Source organism: Cupressus sempervirens, chromosome 7 (genome assembly GCF_028749045.1).
Source record: "Cupressus sempervirens isolate cs-2001-9-10 chromosome 7, ASM2874904v1, whole genome shotgun sequence".
Classification (NCBI taxonomy): Eukaryota; Viridiplantae; Streptophyta; class Pinopsida; order Cupressales; family Cupressaceae; genus Cupressus; species Cupressus sempervirens.
In genome coordinates this window covers 461,213,765-461,227,727 of record NC_143124.1, presented here as the reverse complement: position 1 = coordinate 461,227,727, position 13,963 = coordinate 461,213,765, and the positions used below count along the sequence as shown (strand labels likewise).

General features: G+C 30.7%; 1 pseudogene; it reads right to left on the bottom strand.

The window, feature by feature from the left end:
• Positions 1-11,826, bottom strand: part of LOC149547545 (putative UPF0481 protein At3g02645) — a 42,642-nt pseudogene extending 30,816 nt beyond the window's left edge.
• Between the last annotated feature and the right edge of the window lie 2,137 nt (positions 11,827-13,963).

The window sequence follows — 13,963 nt, the reverse complement described above, 5'->3', positions numbered from 1 at the left end:
ACAAAGAATTGTATGGTCTCAAGAAAGCTCTTAGAGCTTAGTATGAAAGACTTCATAACTACTTGATAAGATTTTTTTTCAAAGAAAAAATGATAAAAATAATATATATATCAAAGAAGGATTAGACAAGAAGATTGTGTTGGCAGCAATATTCATGGATGACACTTTATTTATAGAAAATGATGATTTTTGCAAAGTATTTTGAAAAGAAATGAGTAGAGAATTTAAGTCTATGTTTGGAGAGATAAAATTATTTGTTTGATTCCAAATACAATAGAAGAAAGATGGTATCTACATCACCCAATCTAAATATATAAAGGATATATTAAAGAAGCTTGGAATAGAAGATTCAAGACTGGTTGGAAATCCTACGTATACTAGACACAAGCTTTCTAAAAATGATGATTCCAAAGAGGCAGATTAGACCACACATAGATCAATGACTAGGAAATTGTAGTATGTAGTACATACAAGGCCTAATATTGCATTAGTAGTTGGTGTGGTGGAAGGACTCTCAGTAAATTCCAAAGAAAATCACATGATGGAAATAAAAAGAATCATGAGATATCTAAAGCGTACTCAAGACTATGGTTTATAATGCAAAAAAGGTGGCAATTTGGAATTAAAAGCATTCACAATTGCTAATTGGGCAGGAAGCATTGATGACAAAAAGAGCACAAGTGGTGGAACATTCATTCTTGGTAAAAGATAAGTGTCTTGGACAAGTAAGAAGTAGAATTGTATTTGTCAATCCAAAGAAAAAGTAGAATATGTGGCAACAACAATTACTTATTCTAACATTTTTTGGTTCAAGCAACTATTGGCAAGTATGAAGATAGAAATCAAGGATCCAATGTTTATCTATTGTGATAACACCAGTGTAATTAATATATCAAAGAATCCAATGATGCATACTAGAACAAAACACATTGCTATAAAATATCTTTTTTGAGAGAATTGGTATAAGATAACGAGATAAGATTGGAATATGTGAATACTAAAGAAAAAATTGCAAACATATTCACTAAACCATTACATAAGGATACATATATCTAAGAGGTAAGTTAGGGGTCATTCTCCTATTTTAAGCTCACTAAATGATGTTTAGTTATGCATCAACTAGATCATGTTGAAGATCAGTCAGTTGATGCAATATTGACAAGGGCACATTGCAAATGAATCAATATGTTACATACATTGTTATTGACTAAATTTTATAATTGGCATGATATGTCAAAGAGGGAGTCTAGCTGTCATATCAAAAGAATTTTTTTTAATGATGTCAATGAGGAAGAACTTGGTCTAATATCAAAGACAATTTTTCTATCAAAAGAAGATACTAAAGGTAGAGCTTTTCTAAAAGAGGGAGAAACCAAACACAAAAAGAGTTTAATCTCATAGAGGGAGTTTTCATGGATGAATCTTAATGAAACTAAGTATATGCTCCTTATCTTATTCTTGCTCTAAAATTTCATTATATTATGACATGTGTTTCCATCAATGCCAAAGATGGAGATTGTTGGAAATAATTGATTAATTATGTATTATCTTTGATGTCATTCAAAATTTCATATCACTTCAAGTTAGTGTATGCCAAGTTCACTCAGGCATTGAAAACAATTCCCTATGTCTACTGAGCATTGTAGATTTTGTCTAGTTCGAAAGATAATGTTTACCAAGTTTAGTTAGGCAACAAAGGAATGTTTGTAGAATTGAGTGTTAACTGAGCTCACTTGGCTAATATAAGGAAATGTTAGATGGAACCAGTGTTAACCAAGCTCACTCAATTACCAAAGGAACTTTGTGAAAATGTAGTGTTAACCAAGTTCACTTGGTTAACACTAAAAAATCATTTCTAAGTTAGTGTCTACTGAGTAGGGTGGGCTAACGGAAAATTTTCTTATTTTGGCATATTGAGTTTAATAGAATTTTTTATTGGTTCTAGTTGACTGAGGAGATGAATATTAATTAATCTAAGTTATATTCAAGAAAATGTGACAATGTGTAAGATATTTAAGTGTACCGTCAAGTTGAGGATTGATTGTGTAGAACATAATTGAGGATTTGATGATGATTAGAGGACGTGACTTAGAAGGATAAGCATAATATCCTTGTTGAGATGCAAAGATACATTTGAATAGGAAGGATCAAGCATAGAAGCTAGAATTGAGATTTATAATCAGCAATCTAGTTGCATCAAAAATTAAGTCATCTCATTGTTATTCTCTAACCATTGTAGCAAAGATCTGAATCTCTTAGTAGAGTTGGCTTAACAACTATTTGTAAATCCTTTAAAAATGTGACATTTCTATCGAATTGTCTAAAGACCTCTAACAAGGCTACTCCTAATAGGGTAATTAAATCCTCTAATAAGGTCACACCTTATAGTGTGTTTTGTAACCTTTAACAGGGTTGGTGCCTAACAGGGCTCACTTAAGAAGAATAAAAATTAGTAACTAGTTGTAATTGGTGGTTTTTCCCAAATTGGATTTCCATTTTAAATCTTGGTGTCAATTTTGTTCATGCTATTTCTTTTATGTTTTTGCAACTAAGTTAAAGTAAGATAAATCATAGATAAGATCTTAAGATTTTCATATTAATCATTTGCTGAGCTATTTTAGTGTTTACCAAGATACAACATTTTTCTCTATGTTTATCGAGTTACAACAGAGATTACATTTTATTTGTATTAACATCTGAGGGATCTGAGATTTATTTTTGTGGCAATTGATTCACCCCTCCCCTCTTAGTTAGTCTTCTTATATTTCCAACAATTATATGGTCATGTGTTTATCTTACTTAGCCAAGAGGAAGTGTTAATTCTTTGTATCTTTAGCTAGACAAACTGAGGAGATTGAACTTAAGTTATATATATTATGTGATATATTTATATGTGTGTATGTAGTTAAATAATAACAAAAAATATTAACTAATTATTAATTAACACTTGTGTCCCATGAAGCAACATGTCTATCCATGTTTCATCCACAATATAAAGAGATATTATATAATTATTTTTTATTAATAAGAAAATTTTAGTTTTAAGGGGACCTAAAACCCACTATAGTAAAAAAAAAAAGTGTAAAAAGAACAAACCTTTGCCACCCTTTTATAAAGAAAAAGCCTAACAAAAGTATAATTGTTCACCTTCAGTGACATAAAATTGGTACTATTACTTGGAATTTAAAAATGAAATAAAGTAATGAAATGTGTAGAAATGGATGAAGTTTGTGATTATAATTTTTAATAATTATTTGGAGTAAGAATTGATATATTTTCCAAACTTTTATAGATATTTTTTTAGCTTCTAAAAAATGATAAAAATTAGGGGTCTAGTTACCACCACAAAACTATATGGAAATAAATTTATTTCCCTTTGAACGCAGACTATGTTATAGATAACATATATAGTTAGAATAATCAAAATAAAAAATGATTTTAGACCTATATTTTCTCTTTTATAATTATTCAAATTTCAACTTACTTGAAATCAATAGTTTTCCTTTCCCACTACATTTTTTAAAACAAATATATTCTAAATAGGAGAAAAACTATACATTCTTGAAGAGGAATCTCTCCTCTAGAACATCATATAAATTTTTTTTAAAATTTTTTTTTTCTTTCTTAAAAATGCCACCTTTTTTAGTGTTAAAAAATGTGCTTCTACAATTTTTTAATTATAATATACTACATCATATTAAAATACTATAAATTCTATATGATAATATTCTTGACTCTAAGCTATATAAAATGGTGTTTATATGTTATTAAAAAAATATCATAAAAAATAGTAAGAGTTATTGAAACACCACTTTCCTAAAATAATTTTATTTCTTTAGTAATTGGATTCAAACTAGTATAAAACATGCATTTAATAGACGTTTCGAATTGGAAAGGTGTGAGACCATATATAACTTATCTGTAATGAATTTATCTAAATCACATATTTGAACAAAATTGATTCTTAGATAGAAATACTCAATTTTATTCGTTCTGATAAGTCATCTTCAAAGGTAACACAACTTTCTAATTTTACCCAAAATATTTTACATCTAAGACCCAATAAGAATATGTGTTAGGAAAGCCAACAACACCAAAATGAAACAAAGGAGAACAATAATTTAGAAAACCAAATGGAATCAACTAGTGTGAGACACAAACAAGAATAAAACAAAAAAATTAGCAACAAATAGAGCACCAAGGATGGGACTAGGTCCTTCACATTAGTTGGCATATCCTCTTTGAGATAAGTCGTTATATGCACCACACTCTTTAAGTAAAATCAATCCTAAGGAGGATCAACAACCAACTTCTTCTTCATTTTTTACCTCATGCATATGTTAGACCAACCAACCTACTAAAAACATGAGCAACATCCAAGTTCAACAACATTATCAATGTAGTATCATAACCCATGTTTTCAACTAGAATGTTGAGGCAATCCATAGATGCATACATGAAATCCTCACAACTATTGAGGATAGCCTTAATGAAAGTTGCCATTTTGTTAGTTCTCCCTATTAAGTCACAACTTTTTCATATTCATTCATTCAACATGATTAGCTTCCACCTTCTTCTTTCCCTCCTAAAGAACACCCTAAAGCTCTTCAAATCTTGCATTAAGGAATTTTTAGGTCACATTAAGGGACTTAATGGTATTGAAGATACATTTCTCTAGATAGAAAGAGTACAAAGACAGAACATTTTTCATCTAAAGGATACTAAAAGGTGAATTACCCTTAATCTCCATCAAAAACTTGTCAAAAAGCCTCACATTAACCAATTTAGGATTGACAATATTAAAGAGAGAGGTATACCTTTATATTTCTCCTTCTCATTAGACCATTCTTCTCCCTTCTAATTGTGTTAGCCAAAATTGAAGGGGAGATAGAGCTATCTTGCTCCATAGAATCCTCATAATCTACCAAAATAGGGGCTTCCTATCAACATCCTCCAAACATTCCATAGTTAAATTTCTCTCGCTTCACTCTACTCTAGGGAACTATTTTTCATCCACTAAAGGACACGACAAGGGAAAATTGGCAATAACAGGATTAGGCACATGTGGAAATAAAATATAGTGGCTAAGTTATATGACATATAATTATAATTATCTTATATTTAGGATAATACTAATTAACTAAAAATGGAAATCTATAAATCATAATGCTTTGACAAAATAAATATATAATCTATTATTAGGAAGGAAATATGAACTATTAATTAATTTCTTTTTCTTTTATTTTACTCAAATGCCAAGGCCTATATAAATATTATTATTAAATAAATGGCATAGGTAGTAAATAAATATGTTCCCAAAATATGATGAGAAGAATCATGGGTGTACCCAAGAATAAAGCTAAAAACCAAAGATAGAGACTTGGAGTCCTTCATGAATACAAATGAAGGTTATTACATAGTAATTGACCTTAACAACAAAACATACTAGAAATAGAAAGATTGGAATTTATGATAAGAAAAATCATAGGCCACAAGAACAATGTTAAAATTTTAATGTATCCATCATATGCTCCAAAAAAAAATCAAGTAACATATGCTAAAAGTTAATATCATGCCCCTTGCAGCCAAGAACATTTAAGACATGGATCTTCATGAATGTTCATATCATGCCCCCTGCAGACATGAAAATTTGAGACTTGGATCCAAGAAGATGAGGATGGAGACATGGGAGGATGAAGACTTGCAACAGAGTCACTAGCAACCTAGTTCAATGGTAGTAACTCATTATAGGCCAGAGAATCCATCATGTTGAAAAAGTAGGAAACCTGTTGAACAAAGTCAAGTCCTCAATTAGTTGTAGTCTATTAATAGAAATATGAATTATTTCCCATGAATAATAATGAAACCCTAAAAAAACTATAGTCCTTATAATAGGAGTCCTAAAAGAAATTGTAACCATGTAAATTGGAGATCATGGGTGGCAAGAAAGTACATGATAAATCTCATTTAATTGATTGTTTTCCATTTTTATCTTGAACAAAAACATCAATAATAGAATCAATAATTTATCTCACATTATTTATCCATTGGAAACTTAAAAATTTGAATAGAATAGCCTTTAGTTTGATTTAACAGTTGGGGATAGGGTACTTTCAAAGTTTAAAATGCATGCCTTCATTTTGTACCATGATTACAATTCATGTAATAGAAATCAAAATTGGTATGACTTTTAGTGATATCTTAATTATCTGAACGCAATACTCTTTATTCTTATGTAGAAGTAAATAATAGTAGCTACAATTGGAGTTGGTGGGAGGATGAAGGACCCAAAATCTTGAAAAGTAGTATTGATTTCCATATCTTTCTAAAGTCTCTTCAATGAGACAATTCTCCTTTTTAGGAGTCAATTTTAATCAAAGAATGCAAGAAATATTGCATGCCCCACACATAATGGTGGTTGAAGTTATTCTAGGGGGCTCAAAGTAATGATTCATTAGAGTTGATAAAATATACAGTAAGATGTCAATTGGGGAAGAAGTGTTGATGACAGGAAGAGCACCAGTGGTGGAGAATTCATTCTTGGTAAAAGACAAGTGCCTTGGACAAGCAAAAAATAGAATTGTATTTCTTAGCCCAGAGTAGAGGCAGAATATGTGACACCAATAGCTAATTATTTTAATATTTTTGGTTCAAGCAACTATTGGTAGGTATGAAGATAGAAACCAATAATCTAGTGTTATCTATTGTGATAACACCAATGCAATTAATATATCAAAGAATCTAGTGATGTATACCAAAATAAAACACATTCCTATAAAATATCTTTTTTTAAGAGATTTGGTACAAGATAAAGAGGTAAGATTGGAATATGTGAATACTAAAGGACAAATTATAGACATATTCACTAAACCATTACCTAAGGATGCATTTCTATATCTAAGAGGTAAGTTCGGGGTCATTCCCCTATCTGAAGCTAACTAAATGAAGTTTAGTTATGCTCAACCAGATCATGTTGAAGATTAGTTAGTACATTTAGTATTGATAAGAGAAAATGCAAATGAATTAGCACATAAGGTACATCAATATTCACTAAATATTGTGCTTGGCATGAGATGTCAAAGACCGAGAGTCTGGCTGAGTAAAAGCACAAACCTATGTCACCCTTTTACAAAGGAAAAGGCTAACAAAAGAATAATTGTTTACCTTCAATGATATAAAACTACTATTATTATTTAGAATTTGAAAATGAAGTAATCTAATGAAATGTGTAGAAACAGATGAAGTTTAGGATTATAATTCTTAATAATTATTTCAAATAACAATTGATATATTTTCCCATTTTTTAAAGATAACTTTTTAGTTGCTAAATAACACTAAAAATTAGAGGTCTAGTTCCCACCACAAATAGATAGCATATGTATCTTAAAAAAATAAAAATAAAAATTGGCTTTAAACTTATATTTTCTCTTTTATAACGATTGAAATTTAAACTGACCTGAAATCGATAGTTTCATCTCCCACCACAATTTTCAAAATAAATAAATCTATTCCAACCAAAAGAAGAATTATACATTCTTGAAAAGGACTCTCTCCTCTAGAACCTCATATAATTTTAATTTTTTTAGGTATGATTAATATTTTTTTCTTTCTCAAAATTGACATCTTCTCAAGTGTTAAAATATGTACTTGTAGAATATTTTAATTATAATATATTATATGTAATCAAACACTATGAATTCTATATGAGAATATTGTTAACTTTGAGCTCTATAAAATTGTGTTTATATGTTATTAAAATAGTGTCATGGAAAATAGCAAGATTTATTGAAACATCAATTTTCTGAAATAATTTTGGGTTTTTAGTACTTGAATACAAACTAGTATAAAACATGCATTTAATAGACATTTCCAATTGAGAAAGTTTGAGTCCATATATAACTTAGATAGAATAAATTTATCAATATCTTACATTTGAATAAATTTGATTTTAAGATAAAAATACACAAATTCAATCATCCTAATAAGTCAGCTTGAAAGATGACACAACTTTGTACTTTTACTCGGCTATCATATCAAAAGAAATTTTGTTTGGCAATGTTAATGAGGAAGAACTTGGTCTGATAGTAGAGACATAGTTTTCTGTTAGAAGAAGATACTAAAGGTAGAGTTTTGCTAAAGAGGGAGAAACTAAAGGTAGAAGGAGTTCAGAATGCTAGAGGGAGTTGTTATTAATGAGAATCAAAATGAAACTAAGGATATGCTCCTTATCTTATTCTTCCTCTATAATTTCATTAAATTATGACATGTTGTATTGCGATCAATGCCAAAGAGGGAGATGGTTGGAAACAATTGATTATTTGTGTATTGTCTTTGATACAACACAAAATGTCATATCATTGTGAATCAGTATATGCTGAGCTCACTTAGGCATTGAAGATATTTTCTTGTGTCTACCGAGCATTGTAGAGTTTGCCTAGTTTAAAAGATAGTGTCTACCAAGTTCACTCAGGTGACAATGTTAGGTGGAACCTGTGTTAACCAAGCTTACTCGGTTACCAAAGAAACTTTGTGAAAATGTTACATTAACCAAGTTCACTTGGTTAACATAGGAAAATCATTTCTGAGTTAGTGTCTACCGAGTAGGGTTAGCTAAAAAAGGATTTTCTTATTTTAGCATACTGAGTTCAATTGAATTATTTGTTGGTTCTAGTTGATTGAGGGGATGAATATTAATTAATCTAAGTTATATTCAAGCTGACTTGACAATGTGTAAGATATAAGTATAAGGTCAAGTTGAGGATTGATTGTGTAGATATTAATTGAGGATTTGATGATCATTAGAGGAAGCGACTTAGAAGATTACGAAAAATATCCTTGTTGAGATGAAAAGATACATTCAATAAAGAAGGATTATGTATAGAAGACAAAATTGAGATCTATAATTAGCAATCTAGTTGCATCAGAAATTAGGTCATCTCATTGTTACTCTCTAACCATTGTAGTAGTGATCTAAATATCTTAACAAAGTTGGCTTAACAACTATTTGTAAATCCTCTAAAAAGGTGGTATTTCTATTGAATTGTCTAAAGACCTCTAACAAGGCTACTCCTAATAGGGTGATTAAATCCACTAACAAGGTAACACCTAACAATGTATTTTGTAACCTTTAATAGGGTTGGCTCTTAACAGGGCTCACTTAAGAAAAGTGAAAATCAGTAACTAGTTACAACTGGTGGTTTCTCCCAAATTGGGTTTCCACATTAAATTTTGGTGTCAATTGTGTTCATTTTATTTATTTTATGTTTTTTTAACTAAGTTAAAGTAAGATAAATCATAGATAACATCTCAAGATTTCCATATTAAGCATTTGTTAAGCTATTTTAGTGTTTACCAAGTTACAATAGAGTTTAGTTTTGATTTGTATTGACATCTAAGGGCTTTGGGATTTATATTTTTGGTAACTGATTCACCCCTCCCCTCTTAGTTACTCCTCTTATATTTCCAACAAATATATGGTCGTGTGTTTATCTTTCTTAGCTAAGAGGAAGTGTTAATTCTCGGTATCTTCAGTTGGATAAACTGAGGAGACTAAACTTATGTTATATATATTATGTGATATATTTATATGTGTGTATGTAGTTAAATAATAATAAAATATATTAATTAATACATGTATCCCATGAATGGACATGTCCATCCTTGTTTCATCCACAATATAAAGAGATATTTCTTCACTTGGAACACATATACCAAAAAGATAGATCTATTACATCTGCAAATAATCCTTTAAAAATTAACAATAGATAAGTCATGAGTGGATATTATACATGTATAAATTTTTAATTAATAATAGTTAATATCAAGTGAGCAAATATATATGGATAGCATGAATTTTTAAAATTATATGAAGTGATATTTATGGATAAGTCATAATGATTGATACTATAAACGCTGGTATTTTTCACATATAGATGATGACATTCTAGTTTATTGTGACAATAAGATGATATAATATGGAAATAACATGAAGGATTCCTCCCAGCTGAGACAAAGTGCTTATTCTATCCTAGTTGTGGTTAGAGGTTACAAGTTGACATAGAGAATATATTATATAACTATTATTTTTATAGATAGGAAAATGTTAGTTCTAAGGGGACCTAAAACCCATTATAGTCAAAACAAAAGATTTTAAATCTAAGACCCAATAAGAATATGTTGGAAAGCCAACAACACCAAAATGAAATAGAAATAAACAATAATAGAAAATTGAATGGAATCGACTAGTATGAGACACAAACAAGAATAAAAAATAAAAATTAGCAACACATAGAGCACCAAGGATGAGACTAGGTCCTTCAGATTAGTTGTCATCTCCTCTTTGAGATAAGTCATTATATACACCACACTCTTTAAGTAAAATCAATCCTAAGGAGGATCAACAACCAACTTCGTCTTCATTATTTACCTCATGCATATGCCAAGCCAACCAACCTATTAAAAAAATGAGCAATGTCAAAGTCCAACAACATTATCACCCTAGTATCCTAACCCATGTTTCCAACTAGAATGTCGAGGCAACCCATAGAGGCATACATGACATCCTCACAACTATTGAGGATAGCCTTAATGGAGTTTCCATTTTGTTAGTTCTCCCTATTAAGTCATAAATTTTTGTATCCATTCATTCAACATGATTAGCTTCCACCTTCTTGTTTCCTTCCCAAAGAACACCTTGAAGCTCTTTAAATCTTACATTATGGGATTTGTAGTCCACATTAAGGGACTTAATGGTATTGAAGATAAAATTCTCTTAATAGAAAGAGTACAAGGACATGACCTTTTTCATATAAAGGACACTAAAACATGAATTAACCTTAATCTCCCTCAAATACTTGTCCAAAAGCCTCACATTACCCTCTTTAGGATTGATAGTCTTGAAGAGAGGGTATACCTTTGAGTCTTATCTTTCTCCTTCTCCTTAGACCACTCTTCTTCCTTCTAACTATGTCAGCCAAACTCAGAGGGGAGGTAGAGGTATTCGGCTCCATAGAATACTCATAATCTACCAAAATAGGGGCTTCCTATCAACATGCTCAAAACATTCCATAGTTAGATTTCTCTTTTTAGCTTCACTCCACTCTAGGCAAGTATTTTTTTCATCCACTAAAGGATACAACAAGAGAAAATTGGCAATAACAGGATCAGGGTGCATGTGGGAATAAAATATAATGACTAAATTATATGATATATAATTATAATTATGTTATATTTAGGATAATGCTAATTAACTAAAAATGGAAATCTATAAATCATAATGCTTGGAAAAAATAAATATATCATCTATTATTAGAAAGGAAATATGAACTATTAATTAATTTCTTTTTATTTTATTTTACTCAAATGCCAAGGCCTGTATAAATATTATTGTTAAATAAATAGCATAGGTAGTAAATGAATATGTTCCCAAAATATGATGAGAAGAATCATGTGTGTACCCAAGAATAAAGCTAAAAACCAAAGATAAAGACTGGAGTCCTTCATGAATACAAATGAAGGTTATGAAATAGTAACTGACCTTCACAACAAAACATACCAGAAATATAAAGATTGGACTATATGACAAGAAAACTCATAGCCCACAAAGAACAACGTTAAAATTTTGAAAGATCCATCATATGCTCCGAAACAAAATCAATTAACATATGCTGAAAGTTAATATCATGCCCCCGGCAGCCAAGAACATTTGAGACATGGATCCTCGTGAATGTTAATATCATGCCCCCTGCAGACATGAACATTTGAGACTTGGATCCGAGAAGACGACGATGGAGACATGGGAGGATGAAGAACCGCAACAGAATCCATCATGTTGAAAATGCAGAAAATGTATTGAACCAAGTCGAGTCCTCAGTTGCAGACCATTAATGGAAATATGAATTATTGCCCATGAATAATCGCGACACCCTAAAAGAAACTATAGTCCTTATAATGAGAGTCCTAGAAGAAATTGCAACTATGTAAATTAGAGATCATGGCTGGCAAGAAAGTACACGATAAATCTCATTTAATCGATTATTTTCCATTTTTATCTTGAACAGCAACATCGGTAATGGAATCAATAATTTATCTCCCATTATTTATCCATTGGAAACTTCAAAATTGGAATAGAATAGCCTTCAGTTTGATTTAACAGTTGAGAATAGGGGACTTTCGAAGTTTAAAATGCATGCCTTCATTTTGTACCATCATTAAAATTCATCTAATAGAAATCAAAATTGGTGCGACTTTTAGTGATATCTTAATTATCTGAAGGTGGTACTCTTCGTTCTTATGTACAGGTAAATAATAGCAGCTACAGTTGGGAGTTGGTGGGAGGATAAAGGACCCAAAAGCTCGAAAAGTAGTATTGATTTTCCTATCTTTCTAAAGTCTCTTCAAAGAGGCAAGTCTCCTTTTTAGGAGTCAATTTTAATCGAAGAATGCAAGAAATATTAACATGCCCCTCACATAATGGCGTTTGAAGTTATTCTGCGGACTCAAAGTAATGATTCATTAGAGTCGGTAAAATATACAGTAAATAGAGATTTAGCGTTTGTATTTCCGCAAATATTGCTTCACGCGAGAATGACCAAGAGACTAGTAGCAAGATTTGCATTAAAATCATTCCTTGATATTTTCGTTTTGATTCGACCGTGGTGTTGAGAAATATCAGTTGTGGTCTATTTATTCCAAGATGAATACACTAGGCATAGAAATCGTTGAAGGATGTCCTCTAGTAAGATATCCCATTATAGAAATTGAGGATCTGAAGTATGCCAATTCGAATGTAGGAATTTGAAAAAAAGCCAACCACCCTAATCCAAGAACTCTAAACCCGAACATTGTAAGAACCGAATTTTTTGTTAGTTAATTATTCAACAGAATGCCAAACCTTCAATCTTTTTCATTGATTAAAAATGCTTACTCTTCAAAAACAGAAAATCTCACCTCTAGATATTAGAATAACATTAGTCAGCTTCGTTCATTGAACTATAAAAGCATACAATTCTCATTTATAAGGAATTAAAATCTCGCATACCATACATTTGCTGTGAGTTCTGCCCCACTCAATATATTGTATGCTAAAACATTTTGGAAGAATGATTAATGGGATTCCAAACAAGGATCATGTAGTGTCTTGCATGAGAAGCAGAGCACGCACTAGGCCAAGCATGACCTGCCCATAATACATTTCAGATACAACATATGATGATATAACATAGGCAAGTCATTCTTGGCTGAGTAACAAGCTGCATCCTAGTGGAAGACGCCGACACGAATCTTTCCTTCTCCAAATGTATTCTCAATTCATTTCGTGGTACTCAGAGAGAGATGAATGGACAGCACTGAGTGTAATAATTTCCTTATATAACCCCACTGAATTGGCAAAGGAAATATATTCGAAAGACGAGCTACTGATGAATGTTCGTTCTATCATGTTCTCTGACAAACAGATAATGTCGGAAAGCAAACAACTTCAATTTTTCGCGTTCCTCCTTATCCTGGTTCCCAATAATTGAGGATTGCTGAGAGCATTGTGGTTGGTGACATTTCCGATATTGGAGAATTTCATAAAGTTGGATGTTTCGATGAAGTTTTCATTTGATGTCGACACCATATTCATATAAAGATGATTCCTTTATAACTTATCCTATTGATCTGGCTTCAATGAAAGCGTGGAGAGGAACACTTTTTCGGAATTAACGGTGAGGTTACACACCTTTAGGAATAAATTTAGAATTCTTATCTTTGGGAATAATAGTAAAATTATATACATACTACAATAAATAGTTGTTCTTATAATCACAAATATATTAGTTCTTTAGGTAAAGGGTTATGTTAATTATATTTAGCTTGTATTGTCTAGCTATGGTTATATATTTTCATTGTATTTAAATTAATCTAATAATAAGAAATGTATGTTGAATTATCATTAATTATAAAATATAAAAATATTTATATT